Source organism: Equus asinus, chromosome 2, assembly GCF_041296235.1.
Source record: "Equus asinus isolate D_3611 breed Donkey chromosome 2, EquAss-T2T_v2, whole genome shotgun sequence".
NCBI lineage: Eukaryota > Metazoa > Chordata > Mammalia > Perissodactyla > Equidae > Equus > Equus asinus.
The window spans coordinates 141825470-141839072 of record NC_091791.1 but is presented as its reverse complement, the minus strand read 5'-3'; the positions used below and the strand labels follow the sequence as shown (position 1 = coordinate 141839072).

The following is a 13603-nucleotide window of genomic DNA, read 5'->3' as shown; positions in this document are numbered from 1 at the left end:
GTAAAAGGAGACAGGAAAAGAGAGAAGAGGAGCTTCAAACTGCAGCACAACTGAGAAAGTCTCTGCCAGGCCAATGGAAAGTCCCCAAGCAAAGAGCTCCCATTAGAGATGTCCCACATTGGGCCAAAAAGACCTGGCTCTAATACCCTGGGTGTGCTCAAGCATTGGCTGGGAGCTGCTTCCAGAGAGTGAGACCGCAGCATGAACGCTGCAGTAGATCCCAGTGTGCAGCAACTGCAAGTTCGCAACCACTTTCCTTGAAGCGGGTTCCCTTAAAGAGAGATTTGAGCAGAGCATCTCCATGGCTGCCACATCGACACGTGGCACGCCACCATGGTTCCCACAATTACAGTGGCTGACTCATTTCCTCTGATCTTCTCAGATGTCATCTTTGTCGCCCCACAATGTCTTCTCTAAAAATGCTCTGCATGCCGGCTTTTTCTACTTGCATCTTGGAATCAGGCACATAGCGTCCTTAAGGGATGACTTGACTGCAAGATACCGCCAGGATCAGGTGTCACTCACACTGTCAAACTGGGACCCCTGTTTTTCCCTAAGTCCATACAGGGTTGCTTCTGTCTCCAGAGTTCCCCTGTTGAGTGTGTAGACGAGGGCCCTGTCCCTCCCCACTCCCCCTTTGCTACATAAACTTTATGGAACAAGCTTCAAATTTTAAAAACTGAGGCTTAGAAACCCTTGCAATGAGACATTCGTGAGATGAATTCCCAGATATTTTATGAAAGGTTGTAAAATAAGAAAAACTGGTTTTCAAATGATGTTTCATGGTTAAATATAAAGAAACTCAAAATCTTTAAGGATGCAGTACTGAACCTATTTACGGGATGCAGTGGCGAAGACAGACAGTATCTTTGACCTTGAACAAGTCATTTAACCTCCCTGACATCTGTTTCCTCCTCTATGAAATGAGGAGAGTGGACTAGATAATCCTGAGGCTTCTTCTAGCACTAACATTCTATGAAATAAAAGTCAACTTGGAGATTAATTGGGTTTCTGAGCCTGGAGCAATTAATTACACTGTCACTGCCCTTTAACAGACCCATCACAGAAGAAAATTAGATTCAACTGAGAGTTTAATCTTCACCAACTCATGTTGATTTTAGGTCCAACATTATTTTTTAAGATTTGCAAATTAATGCTTTCACAAAAGGTTCAACAGCTTTCTGGGCAAAGAATTGGGCCTGACAGACATATTATAAGACAAAGGCCATTCTTTGCCGTTTAAAAAATAGTCATTGTGCTGACCTTTCTTCTGAATTCAGAACCTCAGCAGGCACTCCGTCAGAGTTTTATAAAAACAGCAGTTTTGTGAAATTCTTCACCAATTTCTGAAGTGCTCAAGGATATCTGTCATCAGGGACTTCAGTTCTGCCCACACCTACTGCATCTATTCCATTAGGTTTTTCTTATTCTTCTTGGCTTCTGCATTTCCTTACCTTGCTCCACCTTGGGTCAACATTGAATTATTCACAGAAAAACATGTTGGTTAATTTTCTAGCAAAAAAAAAAATCATTTTTGATTCTAGTTAATAAGGAAGTAGTTTATCTTCCTTTTAATGCCTATTCATTTAAACAATGCTGATATTTTCCTATTTTTTCTTTAAGTATTATAGTTCATATTTAGTTTAGAGTTTAAAAATTAAATCCCACAACTTTTAGTTTGTGGAACTTTGCTTTCTGGTATCTAGTTTCTACTTTTGTGTCGCGTCCATTTGCGTTGGTAATATTTCCGACATACAGAAAGTTTTGGAGAATAATATGAACACCCATGTCTCCATAACCCGACATAAGAAAAACTGTGGGAGCTGTTTTTGTGCACTGGTATACATCTTCCTGTCTCATTTCTTTCCCCTAGAAATAACACTATTCTGTATTTAATAGCATTTGTTATTCCCATGCATGTCTTTACACTTTAAATACCATGAATCAACCTCTAAAAAATGTGATATTATTTTGCATGCTTTAAGGATAAGACTGAGTCACCCTTCTACAAATTGTTTTCAGTTCCACATTATGATTATGAGACAATTCCATGGTATTATATGTACATATACTTTGTTTTCTCCAAGCTATGGCTTATATTTTTATTTTCTCTATAATGCCTTTTAATGCAGAGAAATTTAAAATCCAATGGAGTAAAATTTATCAATTACTTCCTTTATGTCTCGTGTGGATATTTTTGCCTTAAACAATCCTTTAATAATGTGGGATCATAAAGCTTTTCATGTTCCATCTATAATTCACTGGGATTTATATATTTTTAAATAATGTGAGGTAGGTGTACAATTTTATTCTTTTGTCCATATGGATAACCATTGTCTCAGCACCGTTATCTTTCCCTGTTGATCTGCAATGCACCAATTTCACAGTTTTAGTTACTATACATTTTAATAATTCCTGCTATCTGGTAGAGCAAGGCCTTATCTGACTTACCATTTTTCAAATTTTTCTTGGCTATTCTTTGCCCTCTGTTCTTCTATATAAATTTAGATTTCCTTGCCAAGTTCCGTGAGAAAAAAACTCTTGGTAATTTGACTGGAACTTTCATTGAACCTATGCATCAGTTTGGAGAAAAACCGATGTCTTTATGATAGTATGTCCTCCCATCCATGTACATGGTACATCTCTACAATGTCTTTTTAAAAATGTCTTTTAAGTTTTATAATTTTCTCTATAAAGATCTCTTGCCTCTTTTTGTTAGGTTTATTCCTAGTTACTTTAAATTCTTTTTTTGATATCATAAATAATATCTATATCATTGAAGGTCCAAGTAGGAAACAGCACCATCATATAGAGTCAATTACAAAGATGTAGGCAGAGTTTAAGGAAATCATCAGGGATTGCACAGTACCTAGGGGCCAGTGACTTTGGAGAACCATTACCATCCAACCTAAGGGCAAGGAGGGGATGCAATTTTCCAGAATCGAAAGATAGAAACAGCTGTATGGAGAGAGTCCTCTGATGGGACCTATGATCTTTGGTCAAGGGATACAGCCAGCCAGGAACAACCCCACAAGGAGGGAAGTGAGGTAACATAGTCCCACCCTCTTTTCTCCTCCCTCCACTCTCGTGCTGCTGCTACCACTGGCTGAACCTAATGGGAAGCCAGAGAACAGGGGAGCCTGTTATCGCAGGTCCGCAGGTCCGTAGCCCAAGGCACTACCAGTGGGAGAAGGGTGAAGAGTCAATGCGGGGCAGCAAATGGATGCCCAGCACTCTACCTTTCTCAAAGTTAATTTCTGTTTGTTGCTGTTATATAGGAATGCAAATGATTTCTGTATATTGACTTTATGTCCACTAGTCTTATTGAATTTCATTTTAAATTCACATCATTTATGTGTGGATTCTTTTGAGTTTTCTAGGCTCATAAATATTTTTTTCTTCTCTTTCCCTTCCTTATATCTTTAAAAAAAATTTTCCCTTATTGAACTGGCTGGAACCTACAATAAAATGATAAATAGAGGAACTAATAGGGGCATCCTTGATTTATATGTGTGACATCTCACCTCTAAGTATGACGTTTGCTGTAGACTTTTCTTTTTGCTTTTATTATTGCACAAGCAGTATATGTACATTGTAGAAAGTAAAAAAATAGGGATAACTAAATGTAAGAAAACTATATTTCTGTCACCCAGAGATTATGATTATTAATATCTTAGAGAACTATTCACATATATATTTATAGAATTTTAACAGCAGGAGATTAAACTGTATATGCTGTAGCATAAAGGTTACATACTGTAAACTGCTCTTCACATTGTAGATATTTTAGTCTTTTGTTTGTGAAGATCTTTCTTCCTGACTGGGAATTCGATTTTATTGATTTATTTCCACATTCAGAGAATGATAGTGTTTACTCCTTAATCAGTTAATGTCCAGCAGAATAATTCTAATAATATTCTTATTGGTTTTTTTGTGGGAGTAGGTGTCAGGTGGGCTTGTAATCTGGATGGAAAGATTTCTAGTTCAGTTAGCCTTGGGTACATTGATTCCAAAATATACTGTGTTAAAGTAGAACATACCTTCACCTTATTTTTCTTATGATTTTTATTTCATCTTTTCTTTCTTTAATAAGTTTAAATAAATTTTATTGTATTTGATAATTTTGTTATATAAAGTTCTTGGGGATCTAATTTTGCTGTTATATTTTTCTGCTGACCCTCACACTTGGTGATTATTTCGCTGGATATTTATAATTTTGGATCATGAGCTCGTCTTTAGAGAAGCTTTATTTGTGGGAACACTGTGAGGCCTACATCGCAGATATGTCCGCCAACAGGAGGGTTTATTTTTGTCCCAGGAATGCAGCTATGTAACTAACCTTGAGCCACTTTTTAAGTGCTTATTTCTAGACTTGATCTGTTTTTTTGGTTTGAGGTATCTGGGACAATTAGTAGATGTGAAAAAAGCAGAGAAAATATGGAAATATCATCACTGTGGGTAACAGTTATTTCACATTTTTAATTACTCTCAAATAGTAAGCATATGAAAATTTTGTACAAATATTTGTCTCTATGCTTGGCTCTTTTACCATTCTTGCCACAAACAGGTCATCTGATATCTGGAGGACAGGAGGATTGGCTGGATATCACTGGCATAACACAGTGGTTCGCAAACAACAGAAACATCTGTGGAATTTTAGGTAAAAATGCAGCTGCCACATGAAAAAGAATAAAGTTGGACTCTTACCCTGCACCATATAGGAAAATTAATCCAAAATGAGTCAAAGACTAAACCTAAGAGCTAAAACTGTAAAACTCTTAGAAGAAAACATAGTGGAAAATTTCATGACACTGGATTGACAATGGTTTTTCTGGATATGATAACAAAAAGCCCAGGCAACAAAAGGAAAAAATAGATGAATTTGATTATATCAAAATGAAAAAACTTCTGTTCATAAAAGGATATAATCAACAGAGTGAAAAGGCAATTTACAAAATGGGAGAAAATATTTGTGAATCATATATCTGGTAATGGGTTAATATCCAGAATATCTAAAGAATTCCAACAATTCATCAACAAAACATCCAACCAATTTAAAAAATGGGCAAAGGATTTGAATAGATATTTTTTCCAAGAAGAGATACAAATGTCCAACGAGCACATGAAAAGACAACATCACTAATCATTAGGGAAATGCAAATCAAAACCACAATGAGATATCACCTCACACCCATTAGGATAGATACTATTTTTTTACAAAAACCAACAGAAAACAACAATTGTCAGTAATGATATGCAGAAATCAGAACCCTTCTGCACTGGTGGGAATGTAAAATGGTGCAGCTGATATGGAAAACAGTTTGGTGCTTCCTTAAAACATTAAAAATAGAATTACCATAAGATCCGGCAATCCCACTTCTGGGTATATACCCCAAATAATTGAAAGCAAGGTCTTGAAGAGATACTTGTACACCCAAATTCATAGCAGTATTATTCACAACAGCCAGAAGGTGGAAGCAATCCAAGTATCCATCAATGGATGGATGAATTTTTAAAATGTAGTATATACATACAATGGAGTATTATTCAGACTTAAAATGGAAGGACATTTTGACACATGCTACAACATGGATGAACCTTGAGGACATTATGCTAAGTGAAATAAGCAAGTCACAAAAAGACAAACACTGTATGATTCCACTTATATAAGGTACCTAAAGTAGTCAAATTCATACAGACAGAAAGTAGAATGGTGGTTGCCAGAGGCAAGGGGGAGCAAGGGGAGTTGGGAGTTATTGTTTACGGGCACAGACTTTCAGTTTTACATGATGAAAAGAGTTCTGGAGATGGATGGTGGTGATGGTTGTACAATAATGTTAAAATACTTAAGGTCACTGAACTGTACACTTAAAAACGGTTAAGATGATAAGTTTCATGTTATGTTTATTTTACCACATTTAAAAAAAGATGCATGAACCCCACTCACTAGGTAGTCTGATTCAGGATGTCAAGGGTAGAGCCCTGGCATTTTTCACAGCTTCACAGTAAAAGCCAAAATAAATTATTCAAGATTCCCTTGAGTAAGAGAAAGTAGGCTGGAAGAAGCAATAGAGAGATGAAATGTAAATAAATAAAATACCTAACTAAACCTCGATTATTTTCAATTTCTACTGGATGCTAATTTTTCCTGATGCCTTCAGTAAAATCCTTTATATTTTAGAAATTATTCCCACCTGCAGTAGGCAAGATATCAAAGCACTTATCAACACAGCTGTAACTTCAGAGAGAGGTAATAATTTTTGTGTTAACTTCCCTTTTCTTTCTGACTATTCCCCTTTCCTTTTTACCTGATTTTCTTTCCTTTTTTTGTTTTTTTGAATCTTGACTTTGTGTTTCACTTTAAAGAAATAAAGCTCAACTCCTCAAACTTTCTTAAAGCTTGAGGTCTGGAAAAAGATCCACAAATTGTATCATTTATTCAGGCTGAGTTTACAGCTGTAACTAACTTTCTTCAAATAAGAGAAACTATATTCCTGGTAATCACGTTGCCCTTGGAGTCACTGTGTCCACTACTGACTACAATAATCTTTTAGCATCAATTCACAAATGTGTTAAGTAGATGCATGATACCATGTCAGTGATAATGGAAATTTTGCCAAAACACCATAGAGATGTGGTCCCAACTCTAAGGAAGCATAGAGTTGTGTTCATTCAGACTCATGAAAGCAAGGTATAAAAAAATACATATATCTGATAGATTTTTAAAAGATATTTACCTATTAATCTTTTTTTTTATCATCCTCCTTTTACCTCTACTCAGAACACCCACCTACTAAATAATTGATTCATAGTGGGCATTCAATAAATACTTGTTGAATGAATAAATATGGAGCATGTTCAACTAGAAAAAGCAATGTGATACGTGAGTCACTTTTTTCAGAGATTAAATTTGCCGGGATGAAAAACCATAGTAGAAAGAAGATCCTTTTGTTTTTGTCCACTGGCCGGCCTGAGCAATAAAGCCCACAGTCATGGGTCCTTATTGCCCCACTTACACGATAAGAATCATTTTTTCCCCTCCTGTAGGCTGTCAGTTATTTCCCACCTCCGAACCAGAGAACGCATTAATTTTCAATTATGCTCACTCAGGGCCCCAGTCTGCCATGCTTACTTAGACAAAACTATAATGGGAAGCCTGAATAATTAGTTCTTCCGACATCATCCAGGCTAAGGGATTTATTCTGTTTGTTTGTTTGTTTATTTTGAGGAAAACTCCTGGGACTTGGATTCAGGTGAGTCTGTAGGATTAATGAGAGCAGAATCTTACCTTTCTAGTCAGCCAGACTGGCCACCACAGATGGCTAAGAAACAATCCCAGGGGGCCAGCCCGGTGGCGCAGTGGTTAACTTCGCACATTCTGCTTCTCTGCGGCCCGGGGTTCGTCAGTTCGGATCCCGGGTGTGGACATGGCACTGCTTGGCACACCATGCTGTGGTAGGCGTCCCACATATAAAGTAGAGGAAGATGGGCACGATGTTAGCTCAGGGCCAGGCTTCCTCAGCAAAAAGAGAAGGATTGGCAGTAGTTAGCTCAGGGCTAATCTTCCTCAAAAAAAAAAAAGAAAGAAAGAAACAATCCCAGGACCCCGGCGCATCCTGTGACTGCTTCACAAAATGGTAAAGAATGACAATAACATTAAAAAAAGAAAAATCATATCATTTTAACATATGATTATAACACATGTTATGGATAGAAAAGTGAAAGTATTTCAGAAACACAACGTTAATAAGGAAAGATTCTTCAGCAGTAAAGCCAACTCAGCGGACACTCAGTATGTAATTTATCCAGCTGCCTTATAATAGATACGCAGAATAATGTTAGCAACCAAAAAGCAACATCAACACGAAAATACTAGGTGTAATGGATGCTGTGTCGTGTTGTCCAGATCTGTCTTCAGGTCTAAGAGCTTATTTTTCTCGATGCTGGGAGTGCTGTCAATAGACAGCCCTCAGCTATCAATCCTCTCCAGAAATTGCCCTTGGCTGCAGAGCACCTGCTACAGAACTACTTTCCTCTGGATATAAGTAGGGCTGGTTGATTTACTGTGGTAGAAAAACAATCAGGAGGGACAGGAGCACTGGAGGTAGACTACCAAACTGTCAAGTCCTCATACTCAGGAAATTATACTGAGGATTGGGGACTGGAAATGGAAGTACATAGGGGAGAGAGAAATTAGGAAGTTGCTAGTCCCAATGGAATCCACACAGTTTTTTGTTAAGGCTGTAATCATCCAGCTTCCTATAGGCCTGATTTCCTCAAACGGCTCTGTCAAAGGCATTAGGGCATGGTGAAGAAAATGTAGTCTGACAATCATCTGCTTCCCTCTGCTTCTAGTCCCCTCTGCTCTTGGTCTGATCTCCCAGAAAATCTTTCTTCCCTAATCTCTCATTAGTCAATAGAGACATGCTGAGGGTATTTGAATTTTAGTAGAGAATTCAAGAGGGGGTGAAAACCTTTCAACCTAGAGGCATGAATCTGAATTACCAATGGAAGAATGTCAGACACCGTGAACTAGAGGAAGAAAGGAAGCTTAGGGCAGACAGCCTGCCCCGTGGCTAAGCCAGATACTGTCCCAGAACACCTTTAACAGGGTCTGTAATTAATCATGTTTCTGCTGAGATTATCCATCCACCTCTCGGTGACACCTTGGTAGTACAGTCTGCTTCACCATCAGTTTGAATTTCAACTCTGGATTTAACAATTCCTTCAACAGATAATTATTGAGAACCTACCAGGTGCCAGAGATCCAGCAGTAAACAAAGCAGACAAGGTCCCTGCCTGCTATGGGGCGGGGCGGGGCGGGGCGGGGAAGACAGAGAAATAAACACAGAAACAAACGTTACAATTTCACGTAATAACAAGAGCTGAGAGGAGAATAAAGCAAGGTTAGGACAGAGGACTGCTGAGGGGATAGGTGGTGGCCATTTTAGCTGTGAGAAGCCAGGTCAGTGAAGAATTTTGGGGAAAGGTAACATGAGCAGAGACCTGAATAGTAAGCATCAAACCTGTGAAGATTCAGGTGAAGAGCAGCCTAGGCAGAGCTGTACTCCACAAGCAGCAAAAGGATGTGTAGCAGGAACAGAGCAAATGAAGGGGAGATGGAGAGCAGAGCTGGAGTAGCAGGAAGGGGCCAGATCATGAAGAATCCTTGAGGCCAGACGAAAGAGTTTGAACTTTGCTCTAAATATAATAGGAAGCCACTGGACAGATTTTTAAAGAGGGAGAAATGTGATATGATGCATGTTTTTAAGGTTCCTCTATGAGCTGTGTGAAGAGAAGACTATAAGGGAGCAACAGCAGAGTCAGGGAGAACAGTTGGGAAGCCGTGGCTGCAGAGCAGGAGAGGGTTGAGCGGGGGTAGAGGTGATGGGGGAAGTGGTTGGGTCTAGAACATAACTTAGAAATAAAACTAATAGGACACGATAGTGGATTAGATGTGGGGAATGACAAAAAGAGGTGACTCAGCGATAACTTCCAAGTTGTCTCTGCCAGCACAACTGGATGAACGATGATACCATCAACTGGGATGGGGAATACTGGTGAGGGATAGATTTAGAGGCCAGGAAATAACCAAGAATTCTATTTGGACCTTTTAAATTTGAGATGTCTCTATCCCACTGGAGATCTTCAAGAGGTAGTTGTATATGCAAGTCTATAGTTTAGAGAAGTTTGGGTTAGAAGTATAGATCTACATGTCACATGATAAGGATGCTATTGAAACCCATGGGAGTAGGAGCATAGCCAGCAATGGGAAGAGATGTAGGACTAAGCTCTGGGGAATGCTAATATTTGGAACAGTGGCTTACCACATCAGAAACATCGGAAAGGCTTTAAACAAACATTGAACCTGGACCCACTCCTCAAAGATTCTGATTTAATTGTCTGGGGTGCAGCTTGACTGTCAGGAGACTTAAAAGCTCCTGCTGATTCTAATGAGCAGCTAAGGTTGAGAACCATTGATTTAAAGATTGGGAACAGGAGGTTAAGCCAGAAAGAGTAGAATGAAAGAGGCCATCAGTGAGGTAGGAAGAAAACCAGGAGAGCAATGTCTTGGAAGTCAAATGAAGGGAGTGTTGCAAGAATGAAATGATCAACTGTGTCAAATGCTGAGGAGAAGTTAAGTAAAATGAGAGAGGGGAGACAAGGGCAAGAAGGGTAGGGGTGAGCTAAATGTGAAAAGTTCTACGAGGTTGTGGCAACGAAGGCCTACTCGGCATGCGTTAGAGATTCTAGATGGTGTGGAAGTAGAGACAGCCGCTGTCTCCTGTGTCCCCTCTGCCCCTGACCAGGGCCACCCAAGTGCTGGTCTCAGATGCAGAGACTCCAGCTGCCCCCTGTCCAGCAGCTTGGATATCCAGTGCCCCTCAAATATTACCATCTCAACTACTTACTCATAAAGCAAGTCAACATTTACTCCACAAACTCATTTAATACATGTTGAGCGCTCGTATGTGCTAGTGATTGTTAGGGGGTGGGGATTTAAAGTCAAATAAGATACACTTCTTGCTTTCATGGAATTTTCAGTCCATTGAGGAAGAGGATCACAAACAATTACGACAAAATAGTAATCCTGATTCTATATCCACAGTGTCAATCTACTTTCCATTCCCATTCCCACTAACCTAGTTTAGGGATTGGAAATGATTAATAGTGTGCTCACCAGTCTCCCTGTATCCAGTCTCTCCCTTCTTGCTGATCTGGTTTAAACCTTGCTGCCAGATTCCTCTTCCTACAGCACAGCTCTGTTCATGTCATTCATTAATTGAGGAAGCAGTAATTTAGCACCTAATGAATACGAAAAGAAATATAGTTTTCCCTCCTATGATGTAGGGTCAACTTCTGTTCAAAAATCCACATGATTGTGTAATCTCAATCAGAAGTAACCTTAGCAGTTATCCAGTGAGTGCATGAATCCTCTTAAGAACCTCTAAAATCATAAGTGGATAGCTGGATAGCTGTATCCAATCGGTACTTAAAGCTCCAAGGATGGAGAATTCACTTTTTTAAAAGGAGTTCAATGTATGTTCAAGAAACTGGAGATTTTTGCAAGTTCTTCCTTCATAGTGCTTCCTGCTTTCCAGTTTGAGTGTGAGCTTCTTGGCTGGCATTCAAGGTCTGCTATAATTTGAACCTAAGGCCTTCCAGTCATAGCTTCTAATATTCTCCTTCACATTTCCTTCCCCGAATGTGCTTTCACACCACCACACTTTCCCCCTATGTCCCAATATCACATCCTTCAATATCGGATTCAGGTGCCACCCTCTCCATAAAACCACCAGGAGTCCCTCAGCTGACCCCCTCTCTCCCTCCCCTGAGATCCCTCAGGCTAATTTTTGCCTTGCTTGTGGGTTTCCACCTTTGGTGACTGGGGCACACGCCCTGCTTTTCACTCCTCACTGAAAGGTCTGTGAGAGCTGGGCCCATCTCTCAGAGGCCTCTGTCTCTCCCACAGCACCCTGCACGGAGACTTGAAGTTTCACTAAGCGCCTGTGGAATGAATACAGCAGCAGTTCTCTGGATCTGTTTCCCGTTTTGTGAAAGGAGGAAGCTATATTGGCTTTTCCGCTGACTCTCATACTCTGATTCTCAAATTTAAACTAAGTATTAGACTCTTATTGCATGCCTGATATTGAGTCTTTCCCATTTCAAAGTAAAGGACACAATTGTGATTTGGGGGGCGGTGGGGAGACAACACACATGAAACAATTATTTTATAAACTGAATATAATAAAATGTTAGTTGTAAGCAACAGCAAATATCAAAGGTGCTCATAGCGGGAGGAGATGCATGTGGTCAAGAGTCACCATGGAGGGATTAGAGGAGGAGAAGTTAGCTGAACTGGGCTTTGAATCCCCATTTAACAGAGTTTTTAAGTCCTGGGCATGTGAAGCCTGAAACAAAGGCTGAGCCAGGGACACTAGAGGGAGCCAAGGCCCGCGAGCTGGAGAGAAAGGCTCAAACATTTGCTAAGTAGATTGAGAACAATACTCATTATCGCACATTCAAATGCATCCACAGATCAATTTCTAAAACGAAAAGTCTTTTTGAGTCTGTCTTCAGTTTTTACTTGTAGTAAGCCTCTTTTAAGGAGATAAATATTAAGAATTTAATGTCTGTATTTCAAGTTATTTTGCCAGGGAGTATCTCCTGAATCCGAACTGTGAGCTAATCTAAGACATTTAACAATCCCTCATGAGTGTGCTGGGGGTGAAGTGGAGAAGGGTCAGGCAGGACACTGTTCCAGGGACCTGCTGTCCACTCAGCCTGTCTGGAGCTGGCCGGCTCTATGACCACCGGTGCTGTCACATTGTCAGGCTGGGAGGCCAGAGGTTGCTGCCTACACTTTCAAATACCAGGCCTCTGGGACTGATTACCTCACTGAGGTCACTGCTCTCGTCTTTTCATGTGGTTCAAAATCCACAGACAGTCCTAAGGAACGGAGTGTTTAAAAGTACCTGGAAGTTCTGAGGCAGCAGCGTGAGCTCCCTCCAGCCAACATCAGCACTGCCGGCACCTGCCTGACGGATGATGACCAAGACCGAGGCTTCCATCCACAGGCAGGGGACAAGGGTGAGGAGTAGCTGAAGGTGGGAGAAAGTAAACCGGGTACAGCCCTGATCTATTGCCCCCCCCTCACATAGGCTGACATTGAACAATGAGAAATTGCACATCTACTAAAGTATTAGAACTGGATCACCTATTTTCGCCATATATAAATGTTTACTTGTACTAAATTTGGGGATTCAGGAAGTTACAAAATAAAAGGTAAAAAGGATATCACAATTCTAAAGCAATAGTTAAAGCGTGCCCAGGCCTAAGGGAGAAGAAGCCTCAGGGCCAAGAGGAAGGACACTCCAGCTACCCTGGCTTTGAGGGTCTTCCCGCACGACCTACCTCCTGTGCCACAGACAGAGCCTAAGGAATCAGAAGGCAGGAGTGTTTCACCAGCCGCTGGAGGGAACAAGAGGCCCCCTTTTCATTCAGATGTCCCTTTCAGAACTCCTCTTTATGTGGCTGTCACCAGCTTCCAGTTAAATCGAGAGCAGGAGGCTCAAGACCCAGATCTACAGGGAAGAATTGTGGGGGCAGGCTTTTAGGAGGAGAGGCATGCCGTCCAGTCTCTCTCTGTGCCCCCTCCCCCCAGGCTGCTCTCCCGGCATCCTGATGCTTTCCCGCTCCCCCCACATTCAAAGGAAATAAGGAAAGGAAGACAAAAGCAAGCAAGCAGATGCGGAGGGTGGAGAATTGCTGTGGCCACTGGAGATGCCCAGTGAGAGTGAGCCAGCTGAGCAGAAGCAAGAACAAGGCTGAAGCTGCTACTCCTGTGGGTGGGGTAGGACAAAACCGAGTTCCAGGCAGGGTCAGGAGAGTGACCAAGAGAATCCTGACTTGGGCAAAGGACCCTTCTGTGAAGGCAGGAGGGCTGTGGAGAGCCAACCTGCGGGAAGAGTGAGGGGGCAGGCGCGGGCCTGAGGGCAGAGGTCTAGAAACCCCTTGCCCATGAGGTCTGGGTTTGCTCAGCCACTCCTGGCCTCCCTCCGTGGGAGGTGCAAACCAGGGAGCAGAGTGCAGGCAGAGCCGA

The 13603-nt window shown here is 40.9% G+C and overlaps 1 long non-coding RNA gene across 1 annotated transcript; it reads right to left on the bottom strand.

The window, feature by feature from the left end:
- Window positions 1–6588: 6588 nt before the first annotated feature.
- On the bottom strand, window positions 6589–13159 carry LOC139042522 (uncharacterized). Its single transcript, XR_011499314.1, has 4 exons — window positions 12916–13159; window positions 12477–12602; window positions 10682–10806; window positions 6589–7513 (listed from the first exon to the last, which is right to left on the bottom strand). It is a non-coding gene; the product is annotated as an uncharacterized lncRNA (long non-coding RNA).
- Window positions 13160–13603: the final 444 nt, after the last annotated feature.